The 17,429-nt window shown below is 39.1% G+C and overlaps 1 protein-coding gene across 3 annotated transcripts in view; it reads left to right on the forward strand.

Annotated features, from left to right (window-relative positions):
- The first annotated feature begins 276 nt into the window (after positions 1-276).
- The window catches only part of LOC109433065 (uncharacterized), a 433,734-nt gene continuing 416,581 nt past the window's right edge, over positions 277-17,429 (forward strand). For 2 of the 3 annotated variants that reach the window (XM_062851185.1, XM_062851186.1), the window contains exon 1: positions 277-2,035. The gene's annotated coding sequence lies outside the window, so the exon portion shown is untranslated. The remainder of the gene's footprint in view (positions 2,036-17,429) is intronic. The other variant, XM_029859575.2, reaches the window with a different exon arrangement.

Below are 17,429 nucleotides of genomic sequence, written 5' to 3' on the forward strand. Positions count from 1 at the left end.
GCGCCATCTGTTGCAATTTCCGCCGAAGCGGGTAATCCATTGCATTTGCATCAAAAGCTTTTTTCGGATCGCAATACGCTCAACCTTGCTGGCTGCACCTCTCGGTTAATCAGTTCGATCATTCTCCACTCGGCCGTGTGGATTAAGCTTTTGCAATGCGTTCAAGTGCGAACTTGGGATCTCCACGATTACCGCCGCCGCCAACATACCGCTAGCTGCTGCACCATCTCTGCATTGCACTCCTAAGGTAGGTAGTCTGCAGAACTCTGCAAATTTTGCCATGGGGGAAGGCTGTGTTGGCACTCACTTGCAATCGCTCGGGGCCGCGCGCCGGCAACGACGACGACGACGGCACTCAACCTCCATCAGTCCAGTTCGCGTCGTGTTCCGTTTATTTCGCATCGAGACGCTATCGAAGCTGGACGTGTGTTTTCCATCGTGTGGCCCGTCGTCGCGTTGGATCGCGTGTGTTTCGTTGTGGTTGGCGGTGAGCATTTGAGCAGCAGCGGTAGTGTTGTTGGTGAACTTGGTGTTATCGTACAATCAGATGGATAATACTGTTGTTGAACGTGATTTTCGGCAGATACTGAGCCATCGCTGCAGCGCTTCGGACGTTGTTTCGGGTTTACTTGGGAAACTGGAAGATCTTGGTGGCTAATGAATTTTAATGGTCGGTGCTTCTCCGAAGAAGGAAGGAAACGTTAGGAATTGCGCAAGTTTATGGGGAAATCGAAAATTTGATGGCTTTTCGCAGAAGTGCGGTGTGTACGAATTCGCAAATACGAGGGTGAAACGCTCTGAGGTGTTGAGTGATACGAGTAAATCCTGGGGTCCGCGCGCGGTCCAATCTCCGGTTAGGAAGGAAGAAACTTGAAAGAAGAAATCGAGTCGTCTGTTCTGAAGCCGTTCGTTGCGCGGTGAAGAGGTGGATACTTTATAGTGGTTCCGAGTTCAGCCGGAGGCAAACGAGAACGTAAGAGATTTGGTCCAATCTGTGAACTGCGCTGGTGCCAAAGAAGCAGGAAAAAGGTGCAAAGGCGAAAACATACGGAATTTGTACTTGGCCATATGAGTTGTGTATGTGTTTATGGTGGAACGAATGTGGTGTGTGGAGTTGCAGCAGAAAAGAAAGACACCGTTACCAATCGACCCCAGCAATTCCTGTAGGTTCCCAGAAGCGTTGGCGTGTGATAGCTAGCTACAAAAGAAGCGGCCAGCTTTGTGGATTGTAATTCAATTTTAAGATTCGTGTCGCTGTTAAACGAAAGGTCATCTTCGGTTCCTAAAAGTTAACACTCCTGTGGATACATGTGTGGAGGTTCTGCTAGTTCAGTGTTGACATTTAACAACCAAGTGAACCTCAAGTGAGAAGTTATCTAATCCCCACGGTTGAAGTTTGGTCTTGTGTGAATTCGAACGGCCGACTCTCGTGCAGCTTTATTACGATCGGTTTCAATTATTCAATAAAACCATACCTAAACGGCAACTAAAAGTTTTTATATCTCTCCGGTCACAATCGACTGAACCCCGTTCCGTGCAGAGGTGTCGAGAAGCAATTTGGTCAGGAAGAAAAGTGCTGTCCGACGAATTCCGGTGTAAGTGTTTTGTGGTGCTCAGTGGTTGATCTGCAAGCTAAGCGAGCAAAAAGGGAGTTTCACTTTGATTATATTTTGAATTTATTGAATTATACATCGCCGTGCGCACATATTTTCCACCTCAGTCTCGTGGTCAGCAGTGCCTTACCTTTCATCCATCGTCAGTGGTGCGCGAAAATAACAGTCAGTGTTGGAGAAAAAGGCAAACTCGACTCGACTCGACGACTGTTGTTTGTGCCCAATTTATTAAACTAGGGCTTATTTTGGACTATCATACACACTCCAAACTGCACCACCATTCCGCGCCGCCCGGGAGGAGAGGGTGTGTTGGATAACTCTCGTTCAGGTGCTGCTGCTGCTGCTGCTGCTGCTTGTCAACGATCAATTCGACGCGGTTTGTGAGTAGCAGCGCATTCCAACGAGTACCTAGCAGCTAAGAGGTAAGATTCATTTTCTTCAATTATGGTGTTTATGGATCGAAATTGCACGGCGCAGGGTTGATATTAGCACTACTCGTACCTTCGATTTAAATGCTTCCATTTGGTTGAGTTTCAACTGAGTCTGATTTGCTTGATTGAGGATCATTATTGTGCAGTATGAAGTTTGGAAGTGCTTTCCAATCAAGACGCATGTTTTCAGGTACATATATCGCAAAATTCTGCATCCAGATTAATGTTAACAAGGAATGTTTAAATATGTATTTTCCTAATTCCTGATTGATGATTGTCTTCAATTTAGGTTTTGTTCATAATTTTAACATAAACCCTACTAGTAAAAAAATATCATTAAATTCCGAGAACATTCGTCCCAATTTGTACAATAAGAAGACAATCCCCCGCTGAGAGGGCTGAAATTTTAGGAATCTAGGTTTGAACTATCAAATGGTATACAAGACACGCCATTCAAAGCAAGCCAGTATTTCGATTTTTGGTCACCACTTTCCCCACAGTGCGCTGTGACATTTGATCATTTTTTTAATTCGACAAATAAACGGGATTTTGCAAATGTGTCGTAATAAAAATTATCGAATAAGCGGGGTAGGACGGTACATGAATTTAGCGAGGACTCCAATTTTTTGGCTAGGAGGAACGGGTAAACTGAAGTTTTCTCGTAACGTGGGTACATGATCTTGGAATGCTGCGTTACGGCGTAAGATCCACCATATTAAATTTTGATCTTGTAATTTTCCTAACAAATGTAGTCAGGATCCTGTAGGAACATTCCAGGATCAAGATTTGATGTAGTTTTTTTTTGTGTTTCCGTTTATGTGTTAACTGTGTTTACTGATACAGGTATTCTTCGATATAACGTACCCTCGATATAGCGTACCCTCGATATAGCGAATTCGATATAACGTACATTTTGCTTCGATATAACGTACAACATTGAAATTTTCATTTTTTCCCAGAAATAGCCCTCAGTTAGACTACGAAATCACTACTCAAATCTATGCTGTGCTGCAGCATTAGCCTTGTTACCCAAAATTAGCGCAATTTTACGAAAAATTTAGTGTACGTTATATCGAAGCAAAATGTATGTTATATCGAAGCACAAAAAACGAAATGACTTTTTCGTGAAAACTCATGTTTTTCATTATTGGTTTTGTGCATTTCACCGAAATCATTAATTGGGGTTAATTTCACGTCGAATACATCAACACTAGAATAAAAAATATTATTTTTTCTCTGCTTCGATATAACATACACTTCGATATAACGTACAAAGAGAATATTTTTTGTACGTTATATCGAAGAGTACCTGTATGAACATTTTGTTTCTGGAGGAGTCAGTTGAGTTTATTATATAATGCTGGAGTTATCGTAAGGTATATTCCGTTGCAAGCGTATCACAAATAGCTAATTCAATGAAAGATGTTAATACCGTTCGCTATTCCAGATTTTCGGCCATCTAGTCCTGCAACGACTGAGATGGAAAAACAAGCCAGATGAATAATGCTGGCAGCTGTCTCAACACAACCAAATACTATTTTTTGCGCCTTAACGTTTACCAACCCTTTGGAGATTAATCTTCCACCAACAACACCCGAATTCCTGTGACATCTAGGCCTGAGAGATCGTAGAGCAGTCTACATTTTTCATATGTGTCCAAAACTAACCATCCTTATCCCATTCCTCAGCAGTCGCAAGGACGTGGCCAGCACAGTTTTCGACCATTGGAGGATTGCGTCAGTCTTGTCTAAGAATCAGAGATTAGTCCCAAATCTTTGTGCTTTCGTTCGGACGATAAGGAGGTAACCCTCATAACAGCCCAAGTAGCACCTGCAACTAAAATGGAAATGATCATCGTTGCAAACATGTTGCAACTGAGTTTTCATGAAACAAACAAAATTAAAACCTATTAAAACCCTGTTGGTAATGTCAAACTGAGGTGCAACAGTTTTATAACAACTAGCAAAATGAAAACAAACGTCATCATTAGTTGAAACTTGCGAAACCAATTTGTAACTGAAGTATGATCTGATTGTTTCAACGAATCTTAGTTAAAACCGTTTACAAACCAAATCAACCAAAACAATGATTCTGATTGTTATAAACATGTTGCACCTGGAACTTATTTAGAACATAACGAACAATTTTGACAGAAGAGATAGAAGTTCCAAAATATGCGGCAAAATATTTTTGTGATCACGAAAAATATAAAATGCACTATAAAAAACCAAAATGTTTCAAAAATAACGAAATCATGTACAAATAAAATGTAACCTTTTCTTCATAAATTTATCGACATATTCCATATTTTATAAAATTAGAGGGGTAAAATGGAAAAAAAAATATGATTGGAAGTATAATATTGACCCAATAAAAAAATTCTGCCTCATTTTCGCAGTACTGAACGACTGGTACCAACCACTATGAAGATTTTAATAAAGGAGTTTCCCACGAAAAATTTTACAATGGGTTTACATTTTTTTACAAAAAACGTGAAATTTTCGATACGTAATAAATGGACAGCCTTATGTCCTACACGGAAAATTCAAACTACCTTATTTTGGGTCGATTTGACCCTAAAATGAGTATATCAAAGTGATTAGTTACCCAAAATTAGGTTGTTTTTCCTCTCTCCCCCACAGATGTTGTCGTGAATAAACAGAGATGCGTCTACCCAATGGGGGTCCTTGACGCCAATAAGCCAATTTTTTACTTAAATTTGGGTTGAATGAAGGGGGTCTTGGGTTGAATTTACCTACTCTTGAATATATTTTAAGTTGGAGGTTAAGGCAATTTACCTTCTGTGAGTTTAATCGATTCACTCAAATGTTGACTTATTGGGCCGAACTATAGGATTGCGTCAAAAGAATCCAATTTTTGGTAGTTTGGAGGTTCTGAATACCACGTGCATCGTTGTTGTACTTTGTCAATACGGATTCACATAGACATAATTCAGCAAACAGTATCTTTCTAAATTCTAAAATTATTTTTCAGCATTTTATGGGTGCATTAAATAAGCTGCTTAAATGCACTCCGCCAAAGCAAGGCGAGTTAATTTTTACCACAAATGCCTAAATTTTCACTCGCAAAATGATAGGTAGACTGAGGCGCGTTGAGAATACGGAGCTAAAATGCGTAACTTACCGATAAATCTGGAGCGGCACACAAATTGACGTTCTCGGTCAGCCTTATTTGCGGCATATTTATGCACACAATTAATTAATCACCTGAACGAATCTGTTGATACATAATAATTGGCAGTGACGAATGTGGTGACTAGCTGACTAGTTGTCGAATCGGTTACCATTTTTTGAGTCGACTATAAGTTGTATCTTGGTTATAATTCGATTGCGTATTAAAACCGTTTATATCACGAATGGATGTTTTATATTGGCTTCACCTCTTGCGCTTTTTTGGTTGCAATTTAGTCGTTAATAAGACGATTGGTTTAAATGGCATAACTTTCAATATAGTTGCATACAAATTACAAGAACTTATTAATGTCCAAGTGTGTTGCTTGGGAGCGGTCTAGGACTGTACCACCTACGAATTTATGCAACTCGCTTGATGCTAATGCAAGGAGGAACAGGTAAACTGAAGCTACGCCTTTTCCACATTGTTAATGTTAGTTATTTTTAACTAAAAAATTTATAGAGGCAAAAGCCCCTTTGTCTTTTTAACATTTTTGTCGTTTTTTTTTCCTTTATGTTTTTAATTCTCACCATTCGAAGACGTCATAAATGTTCACTCATCATAAATCAAATAAGCTTAACGATCAACAATACTGCAGCAGCACCGTTGTTGATAAAATATATACACATTTGTTGGAGAACTAACTATAAAATAAACTGCTAAGAATAAAAAAAAATCTTTGGATTTAAAAAAATGTGAATTTTTCAAAATTATCGAAAAAACCTTATTGTTATGATTTTAATTGCAAAGGTTTTCCTGTTGTTTTCCTCGATCATGTCAGACTACTATTGGCAGTCCTCGAATGTCACTTTCTTTTCGGTGATTTTTTTATGAGATGTCAGTGAACGGCCTCTACACAAAGGCCCCCCTAGCCAGCTAGTGGTCAGCATAATTGCCAAATAAGTAGCTTGATCTTGATTGTACTGCTATTTTTCAACGAACAATGAGCCAATTTTTGAGACGTTTCAGAACAGCTGATGGGAGCAGCGACCTCGAGCGTTTGTTTTGATACAGTCTAGTACAGGGGTTACCAACCTTTTTGAGGTGTCGATCCCCTTTAAAAATTGTCAAAACATTTGGGGCCCAATGATTTTTTTTAGAAAAAAATATGAATTAAATAGATGAAACCGAGTTATTTATGTACAGTGGCGTAACCAGAAATTTACTGTGGGAGGGATTTTCGACGATCAATGATACTTTTTTTTTATTTGACACTCACATTTCGTAAACAATGATGTACCTGTCAACATATACATTCAATTTGAGTGGTAGCTCTTAAATAGCGGCGCAGCCGAAATTTTTTTTTTCTTCTGAGAGCGTTTTATACTGAACATTTGTTCCTTCAATTGTGGCCGCGGACCACCGGTTGGGAACCCGTGGTCTAGTGTTTTTTCTTAAAAAGGAGCAAGCAACCCAAGTAACATTTTAAGTTTTGTTCGGCTCTACAAGAGATCTTCATGACCAATTTTATAAAACCCGCAAAAAATCTGATTTATACATCAAAACCTCTTGATAACCTCTTTAAGAGCATCTTCCGGCTAAGTGGACCACTCTCGGAGAGGTTTTGTAAACCGCATTAAGAGTAGCAATAAAACCGTTTTAAAATCTAGTAGAAAAATTTCCCATTCTCGATTGTTGTTGTTTTTTTTTCAACAAAAACCATGACAGATCAAGATGCAGAGAAGCTTCTTCGATGGCACGTAAAGTTCAGGACGATACATCATTCGTGAGTAGATGCGATCATTTCAAAGTAATATTTTAGTTGTTATTGTGTTAGTCGGCTTATGCGCATTTAATTTTACCGTGAATATTGGGGTGGCAGAATCATAAAATTAATGCGCTTCAAAAATAGTGAATATTATCCTCCTAGAATGAAATAAATCAATTTGTTTATTTAGTAAAACTATCTCGAATCACAAAAAAACTCAACAGAGAGAGTTTATTTATGTGAGCATGCTATGGAAATTGTGGTAAACTAACAATTCATTGCTAATTTGAGCAAAATTAACTATTTTCCATTCACGTTAGCTAATTCTTCAATATGGCGACAACCATCATCAGCGAAAATAAAACGAAAGCAAGTTTACTTTTATGATGACCGCAATAAACCTAGAAATGTCGTAGTTCTGCTTTCCCACCAACAGATGTCATTACTGATCTAACGGATCGCCATCTGTTGAGAGTTTTAACAGTTTTATTGTGGTAATAATGATTGCCGGAAGGTTTACAAATCGAAAAGATTTGTTTACTCTTAAAATCTGTCTTTATGGATATCTTCAAGTATACTATAAAACATTTTATCAATGGTTTTCATAAAAGCAGTCATAAAACTGCGAGTTTCAATTATTGCTGTAATAAAACCCTAATAAAAATCAAACAACACTAATCAGCAATGAAATTGTTACTTGGGAAGCAAAAGCAGTACACTCTGCGAAAAAAAACTAACGAAATTCATAAAAATACCTTATGTTTTTATTTTGCTATAAGTAAAAATTATGGATGCCATAAGAATACCTTATGAAAAATGATCGTGCTTATTATGACAAATCTCATAAGATAGACTTATGAAGAGCAAAAAAATCGTAAAATGACTGATCCATGATCCATTCGATCCATGAACTGTGCCCGTGTTATCCGCACGGCTACCGACGCTTGAGAATATCATGTTGCTAAGCATATATGGGTATTAACCCAAGCTGTGAGATGATTTTGCGTCATTGCGAAATTCATCCTATTCATTATGAATTCTTTAAAGGCCGTTTCATAAGCTTATGAAAGCCTTATGAAAATCTTAAGTTTATTTGGTTGAGTGTAGATAGATACAAAATGCTGTAATTAAAAAAGGTTGGCGATTAGCTGTACTATAGAGTCTCCAATGTGACAAAAAGAGTTGAAACAATGATTGCTTATTTGTATTTGAGTCAGTAGGTGAGTGACTATAAATCAGAAGTTCCGAGTTCAATTCCCAGTTTTCCCATAGATTGATTTACACATTCCGAAGCATCTCTACTGGAAAAGGAAAGTCGCAAATGGTGAAAATAAGTTTAAAATATGTTTTTTTTTTATTTTCTACCAAATTCAATAAATTCAATTGATTGCTGTCTAAGTGCATATTAAGCCTTAAATCAGCCTCTCAATGAACATTAAACCAGCATAACATTGGATAAATCACCAAATTTAGATCTTTCGGGGCTGAATAATGCATTGTACATCTTGTGCTCAGCTTTTGTTCAAATGAAGTCTGCTTTCAAATGGTTGGAAAACGATTATTCAGCATCAAATTCCCAGTGAACCACATATCGCATAAGCATGTACACCCCCTCAAAAACATGCCCTTTTTTTAGGTCCATATCTTCGCCAATTTGCTTCCGATTTCAAAACTCTTGGTCTCATTCAAACGATAATAAGTCAAAGAAACTTTGAACATGCTTTAGGTGAAACTTTTTCAAAAATGTGTGTATGTAAACTTAACCCAAAGTTGCCAAATTTTCTAAAAACTGAATATAAACTCACGGCAGTGTCGCCGGAAATTGGGTCGACCAAATTTTAAGATCAGAGCGGTAATATAACCCATTTTCTATTAGGTTTCGACTGCTTTTTACCGAACTTAGCTAAAAAATCTAGAAAAAAAAGTTATTAAGTAAATTAACTCTTGATGTCATCGACCAAAAGTTTGGGGTCACCCCTCAAAATGGTGTATCGGCCAAAAGTTTGGGGTTACTATCGTAGAACATGGAAAAGTGATTTGTTAATATCTTCGTCATTTATTGTTGAATTTGAATTATTTTTGGCTCATTTCAAAGATAATTAATTAAATTTACGTTTGATGTTTTAAATTTAACGTATTCAACGATTTTTATGTATAAAAATGTTATGTAAATTTAACACATTTCACCAACTTTCAAAAAATGAGGCAATTTTACGTTAAGTTTTAGTGTATGAATTTTAACAAATATGTGTGGTTCAATGGCTGTACAGTAAGTACCATTCATTATGTTTCAAATAAGCCAAGAAGAATTAAAATTGAATGATAGACGACAAAGATATCAACAAATCACTTTTCCATATTCTACGATAGTGAACCTAAACTTTTTGCCGATACACCATTTTGAGGGGTGACCCCAAACTTTTGGTCGATGACATCAAGAGTTAATTTACTTAATAACTTTTTTTTCTAGATTTTTTAGCTAAGTTCGGTAAAAAGCAGTCGAAACCTAATAGAAAATGGGTTATATTACCGCTCTGATCTTAAAATTTGGTCGACCCAATTTCCGGCGACACTGCCGTGAGTTTATATTCAGTTTTTAGAAAATTTGGCAACTTTGGGTTAAGTTTACATACACACATTTTTGAAAAGTTTTCATTTTTTTTTTTTTTTTATCTAGTTCGTTTATTTGGGGCTCAATCGCGTATAACGCTTTACGGAGCCGAGGATCTTTCTTTGTACTTAATAGTATACATTATACAGAGTAATAACTTTTTAATGATATCTGTTAGTAATGGGTGGAAGCCAGGGTACTCGTGGCAGCTCGAGGTTAGAAGGTCACATTTTGAGGGATGGACAGGGTAAGGATTGGGCCAAAGGTTTCACTGCTGCTCATCCGGGGGTGAATCGCATCTTGCTAGCGTATTCGGTGCCTTGTGGTGTTGGTACCAACTTGTTGTGGGACTTGGTTTTCCGGATGGCCAGGAGCAGCTTGGTAACACAAAGAGGACAAAACAGAGAAAAAAAAACTGGAGAAGAAAACACAAGCAAATTAAACTTTTATACCAGCAGAGCGAAGAAAGTCGAAAATACATCCCATGTATGTGACATCGCGGGTCCCCAACACATCTCTCACAAGAACAAAGGGTTGTCTACCTCGGGCCTCAAGGGTATCCAAAAGTAGCGCTCTGGAGGCGTCATTATCCGGGCATTGCCAAACTACGTGGTCGATGTCATCATAACCGGAACCGCACTTAGTACAAACATTGCTCAACGCGAGGTTAATCCTATGTAAATGCGCGTCTAGCGAGTAATGGTTGGACATAAGTCTTGACATCACGCGAATGAAATTGCGACTTACATCCAGACCATACCACCACACTCGCAAAGAAACATTAGGAATAATGGAATGTAACCACCGTCCCAGCTGGCAATCTCGCCAACCATTTTGCCAACTTTGAAGAGAACTCTGGCGAACAAAATGGAAAAATTCATCATGTGAAATTCTTCTATCATAGATCTCACCTTCCTGTGCGCCCACCTTTGCGAGAGAGTCCGCCTTCTCATTGCCATAAATTGAGCAATGTGAGGGGACCCATACAAAGGTAATCTTGTATGATCTTTCGACCAGTGCACCCATCTGCTCCCTTATTTTTGTAAGAAAGTAAGATGAATGTTTTACAGGTTTCATCGACCGGAGTGCCTCAATCGAACTAAGGCTATCCGAGAAGATGAAGAAATGGTCTACGGGCATGTTGGAAATCATCCCCAAAGCGAAGTTGATTGCTGCCAGCTCAGCAACATAAACCGAACAAGGTTCCTGAAGTTTGCGGAAGGCGGTGAAATTTTCATTGAAAACACCGAAACCAGTGGATCCATTTATGCGAGACCCATCAGTGAAGAATCTCTTACAGGAATTGACATTTTGGTACTTTTCGTTAAAAATGCGAGGAATAGATATACATCGAAGTTGATCTGGTATTCCATGAATAGCTTGTTTCATGGACAGATCGTATTTAACAGAGGAACTGTCATTAGTGAAGTGTACACGGGGAGGATTATAACTTGGTAGGCTTATATCAGATGACATGTAGAACAGATAGATTCTCATGAATTTTGATTGAATGTTCAGACTGAGCATTTCTTCGAAATTTTCAATGACAAGTGTGTTGCTCACTCCACACTTGATAAGTAACCTTAGCGAGAGCTCCCAGAATCGGTTCTGGAGAGGTTTCACCCCTGCCAGGACCTCAAGGCTCGCATTATGCGTTGAGTGCATACAGCCGAGAGCAATACGCAAGCAACGGTATTGAATTCGTTCCAACTTTATTAGGTGGCAGTTTGCTGCTGAGTGGAAGCAGAAAGAGCCATACTCAATAACAGAGAGAATAGTCGTTTTGTAAAGTTTTATGAGGTCTTCCGGGTGAGCACCCCACCATGTTCCGGTAATTGTGCGTAGAAAATTGATCCTTTGTTGACATTTTTGCACCAAATACTTGATTTGGGTACCCCAAGTGCCTTTTGCATCAAACCAGACCCCAAGGTATTTCGAAGTCAAAGACTGGTCGATTTCTATTCCCAAAAGATTGAGTTTCAGTTGGGCTGGGTTCCGCTTTCTAGAAAACACAACCAATTGAGTTTTTTGCGGAGCAAACTCGATCCCTAAATCTCTTGCCCAGATTGACAGATTATTTAGAGAATTTTGCAATGGTCTTTGCAACATTTCTGCATGTGGGCCTTTTAGAGAAACCACAGCATCATCTGCAAGTTGTCTTAGCGTGCATTGTCCTTCCAAGCAACTATCAATGTCTTTCACGTAAAAATTATAAAGCAAGGGACTTAAACATGAGCCTTGGGGTAGGCCCATGTAACTTATTCTGGAAGTTGTCAGTTGTCCGAGATTGAAGCTCATATGTTTTTCTGACAACAAATTATACAAGAAATTATTTAAAATTCCTGGAAGTCCACTATTGTGCAGTTTTTCTGACAATATTCCTATGGAAACTGAATCAAAGGCGCCCTTAATATCCAAGAAAACTGAAGCCAGTTGCTCCTTTTCCGCAAAGGCCAGTTGAATATCTGTTGAAAGCAACGCTAGACAATCGTTTGTTCCTTTGCCCTTGCGAAACCCGAACTGTGTATTTGAAAGCAAGTTATTCGATTCGACCCAATGATCGAGTCGTGATAGGATCATTTTTTCCAACAATTTCCTTAAACATGATAACATAGCAATTGGGCGGTATGAATTATGATCAGACGCTGGTTTACCAGGCTTTTGAATAGCTATTACTTTGACCTGTCTCCATTCATGCGGAACGATGTTGTTCTCCATGAATGAGTTGAACAGGTCCAGTAATCGTCTTTTCGCGATATCTGGGAGATTCTTTAGAAGATTGAACTTGATCATATCGCTTCCCGGAGCGGAATTGTTTGATGAAAGAAGAGCCATAGAAAGTTCCAGCATAGTGAAGGGTCTGTCCAGAGAACCGTCTCTTGGGGATGTTTCCCAAGAAATCGGTTGTGCTGGGACTGAGTCTGGGCAGACCTTTTTCGCAAAGCTGAATATCCAACGGTTGGAGTATTCGTCACTCTCATTAGAAGGAGAGCGGTTTCGCATGTTGCGAGCCACTCTCCAAAGCGTTGTCATTGAAGTTTCTCTTGAGAGACCCTCAATGAAGTGTCGCCAATAACTACGCTTCTTCGCTTTCAGCAGGTTTCTCAGCTGTCTTTCGAGCTTTGCGTACTCTTGATAAAGATCTGAGGTACCGTGCCTACGAAAAGTTTTGAAAGCATCAGATTTTTTAAGATACAACTGGGTGCAATCATCATCCCAACCTAGTGTGGCTGGTCTTCTTTTGAAGGTTGCACTTGGAACACGTCGTTTTTGTGATTCTAATGCACTTTTATATATCAGTTCAGACAGGAATCGATACTCATCCAAAGGTGGGAGGGGATTGAATGATTCGATGCCAAAAGATACCGCTTCTGCATACTTTTGCCAATCGATATTCCTTGTGAGGTCAAAAGGAACCTGAATTGGATGGTCTGACCTTTCACTATTATGCTTTATGGTGGTTATAATGGGTAAGTGATCACTACCATGAGGATCCTCGATTACCTTCCACAAGCAATCGAATAATAGTGAGCTTGACCCCAGTGATAGGTCGAGACGACTTTCTTTGCCGTCAGATGCAATACGTGTCACTTCACCTGTATTTAAAATGTTCAAATTGAAATCGTCGCACAAATCATAGAAAATGGCCGCTCTATTATCGTCATATGGTTCGCCCCACCCTGTACCATGCGCGTTCATATCACCCAGAATTAAAACTGGATGTGATAGTGCAGAAACCGCATTCCAAAGATGACGGCGGTTAATTGAAATTCTTGGAGGAATGTAAACGGAAGCTACGCAAAGTTCTTTACCCTTTACGTTTATTTGGCAAGCGACGATTTCTACGCCAGGATGAGTCGCGATTGGAATTCTATAAAATGAGTAAGTCTTTTTGATCCCCAAAAGAACTCCCCCATAATGGTCATCTCTATCCTGGCGTATAATGTTAAAATCGTGGAAGTTGAGTTCATCTTCAGAAGAAAGCCATGTTTCACAAAGGGCAAAAATATCACAATCAGAGTTGTGAATCAAAAACTTAAACAGGTCTAATTTAGGTTTTAGACTATGACAGTTCCACTGTAGCACAGTGATCATATCTTGTACCTCACTTGATGAATTATCCATCGAAAGATATGATCGCAGCAAGGAGGGGCCATGATTGTGTCAGATTCCGAAAATATTCTTCTACTGTAGGTATAAACATATCAATAATGCCTCTTAATGTTTCTGGAAGGCTGAGGGCATTATATAAGCGATCCACGAGAACCCTAAAAGTAAACAGTCCTCGCTTGGGTCTAGGAGGCTTGCTTGAACTGCGAGGAACTTTGGTAGCTTTTTTCTTGCTACCTTGTCGATTATTTCTCTTTGAAGTGTATTTAACAGGCGGAGACGGGGGTGACAGGTTCTTGCTACAACATGGAGCTGAAGCTAGAGGAACCTGATTCTTCGGAGTTTTTAAGTTTACCCCGTCTCCTTTATCATTAGGCAAACTTTTGAGGGAAGACTTTAAAAAGACCTTTCGGCGCAATCCCGGGGAAGATGATGACTTCCTTTTTCCAGGTGCGTGTACCTCCGAAAGAGATCCACCCTCATCAGTTTCGCCATCGTCCTGATCATCGGAAGACAACTCCTGATAGGGATTTTCAACTGGGACAGCTGATTCAGACACGGAATCTGGTGTTTTAAAAGATTTCACCATCTCCGCATATGTCTGTTTGGAGCGCTTTATGATAGAGCGACTCTCATTTCGAATGCGTCTTTTGTAAGCCGGGCAAACTTGCAAGTCGTGTGGATCTCCGCCACAGTAGCTACATTTTTCCGCTTCCTGTGTGCAAGAGTCCTCCAAGTGAGCTTGGTTGCATTTGCCACAACGGGGCTTGTTGTCGCAAAAGCTATCACTGTGACCAAACTGCTTGCATTTGGTACAATTAAAAACCTTCGGCCTAAAAAGATGCACTGGGTAAAAACCACCATCAATTACAACAAATTCCGGGAGGACGGAACCTGGAAAAGTCACTCGAAAAAACGCTGAAGGCGAGTACACCTTTTTATTTCCTTCCATGGAAACCTTAGATAAGCGTTTACAGTCTAGGATAGCCACATCAGGAATTGACCTATTTTTGAATCGACCAAAGCCGGTCTTGATGTCCTCACATGTCAGCATTTCGTCGAGGATCTTCCCCTCCACCTCCACTTCTCGTGCTGGCACATAGACCGCGTATTCAACAGTAAACGCTTCGTGTTGAGCAATTTCATTTGCTGCTTTGTAGCTAGGTGCGGTAACACGCAGCTTGGATGCTTTCACTTGGTGAATAACGGTCCCAGGATACTTACGCGTCAGCTCTCGAGAAATCGAAAGCATATTCAATGGTTTGCATTTGCGCCGGAAATAGACAACCCAAGGTCCAGGCGAAGATGGCTGATAAAACCGCGTACGAGCAATGATATCATTGGGAGGCGTTTCGCCTCCAATCGAATCGTCCATGTGGAAACAAATTTATGGAAAATAACTCAAAAGTGCAAAAGGGGAAGAGAAAAACCTTAAAGTATTTACAGTGCACTTTCTTCCTTAGGACGACAACTGTTTGGTTTGTAAACCAAACAATATTAATAATATATAGAAAAAAAAATAAAGCAAAAAAAAAAAAAACTTGTACTAATAATATACGAATTCAATTCTTATGTTTATTTTAGCGCACCCTGTAGGATGCAAAAAAAACGGTATTGAAAAAAAAAGAAAAAATAGCTAATAAAAAAAACAAAAAAAAAATGTTCTGTTATTTACAGTTTGTACACCCTTACCCGTATACAGTAGTTTGGGAACCACTGTTGTGGATGTCAAAAAAAAGCACGTGGTCGAATGTGGACTGGGGATACAATAGACAAAAGCGATCAAAACAAATTGGGCGGACAAAAGAGTGTATCGAAAGAGTGATACTTATCTGACCGGAGCAGGTAGATATTTATCACAAGCAGGCAGATGGTAAAGCTGTCCGTCGCGTCTGCCTTCGCACCCGTCGCCGCCGTCCTCTTTGTTGACGGAGGGGCTGATGATGGCGATAATGATGACTTTTGGATGCGATTATTCGTTGACCTTGATGTACGATGATGCAAGCACCTCGCTTCCGCGTTGCGCTGGATACCACCTTGCGACACTACACTTCGCACAAGCAGGAGAACGCACGATATAAAAAACCTTCCGCAATTGCGGGGGAAAAAACTCTACTTCTACGAGGTCTATCGCGTGGTGAGATACGGAGCACACGTCCGACTCGTCCAAATGCACAACAGGGAATGAAAAGTTTTCATTTAAATCATGTTCAAATTTATTTTGACTTATTATCTTTTGAATGCGACCTGGGGTTTTGAAATCGGACGCAAATTGGCGGAGATATGGGCCTAAAAAAATAACATGTTTTTGAGGGGGTGACCCCAAACTTTTTATCGGGAGTGTACATGTAAAATCTTATTTCATTTCATTTCATTCAATATAAATTCTATTCGTATAAAATGTTAAATCCTATCGCAAGAATGACAAACGAATGTATTTAAATCATTACTGCGATGCCTTTACGACAAACAGTTTTATAAACAAATCTTGCCGTGAATAATGCAAATCAAAATCACTAAAGGGATATTGATCTGATAGATTATATATTGTGTTACAAAAGGGCTAAACAGAATCACAGTCACCGAATAAAAAATATCACACAAATGTCTTCTTCTTCTTCTTCTTCTTCTTCTTCTTCTTTTTGCTCTACGTACCCATTGGGACTTGGCCTGCCTATTTTCAACTTAGTGTTCTTTGAGCACTTTCACAGTTATCAATTGAAGGGCTTCCTTTGCCTGCCATTGCATGAATTTGTATATTGTGAGGCAAGTACAATGACACACTATGCCCAGGGAGTCGAGAAAATTTTCCCGACCGGAACGGGAATCGAACCCGCCGTCTCCGGATTGGTGATCCATAGCCTTAACCACTAGGCTATTACTGGAGACTCACAAATGTCACACAAATGTCATAGAGTGCTAATTTTGCTTTCTATCGTTTATGGGCACCTATTTTGAATTGCACTGCGGCAATAAATTGCTGCATATTAGCTATTGCAAGTTTTAGTAGACAATTTCCTATCTTTCAACAATGTTTTATTTATTGAAATGTTGAAAAATTTTGGAATCACCTATCGAAATTTTTACTATCGTTTTTCTGTCAAATGCTCATCACTTTTTTATGTCTTCCAATTTTTCTTTTGTCCATTCAACCTTTTGTCCTATTCGACCTTTTGTTCATTCGAGTTTTTGTCCTTCGACCATATGTCTTTCGACCTTTCGTCATAGATTCTTCCAGGAATAATTCAACAAATGCACAAATTTCATAAATAAATCCAATTTTCCATAATACATTTAAAAATTCACAATTGAAAAATATCAAAGAGGCTATTCTAAATTTAGCAATAAATACGAAACAACAAGCAATTGACTTGAATGCATTTCTAGCTAAAAATATCGGGTGAGCCATGCGCAGAGTTGCACTCGGTCACTGTCAATGCTAAGCAAATCGCTGATTTGGATAGGCCGACTAAGCCAGCGTGCGCTCTATTGAGTCACCGTCACTTTCCTTGTTCTATCAGAACTGGACTGACTGTGATGATGTGTGAATATCACTGATTGGGCATCTTTAAAATTCGTTTAAAAATCCAATTGATGATTTACCATGATGGAATTTCAATATGTGGTAGAAAATAACTAGTTTTGCGTGTTGGTCACAAAAAAGTTTTAGTTTTTACAAAAACCAATAAAATATCACATCAGTTGCAATGATCTAGATTTTCAAGTTTCTAGTTGATGTAGTTACAAAGATATTGTGCATCAAA

The sequence above is a fragment of the Aedes albopictus genome, chromosome 2, assembly GCF_035046485.1.
Source record: "Aedes albopictus strain Foshan chromosome 2, AalbF5, whole genome shotgun sequence".
NCBI classification, from domain to species: domain Eukaryota; kingdom Metazoa; phylum Arthropoda; class Insecta; order Diptera; family Culicidae; genus Aedes; species Aedes albopictus.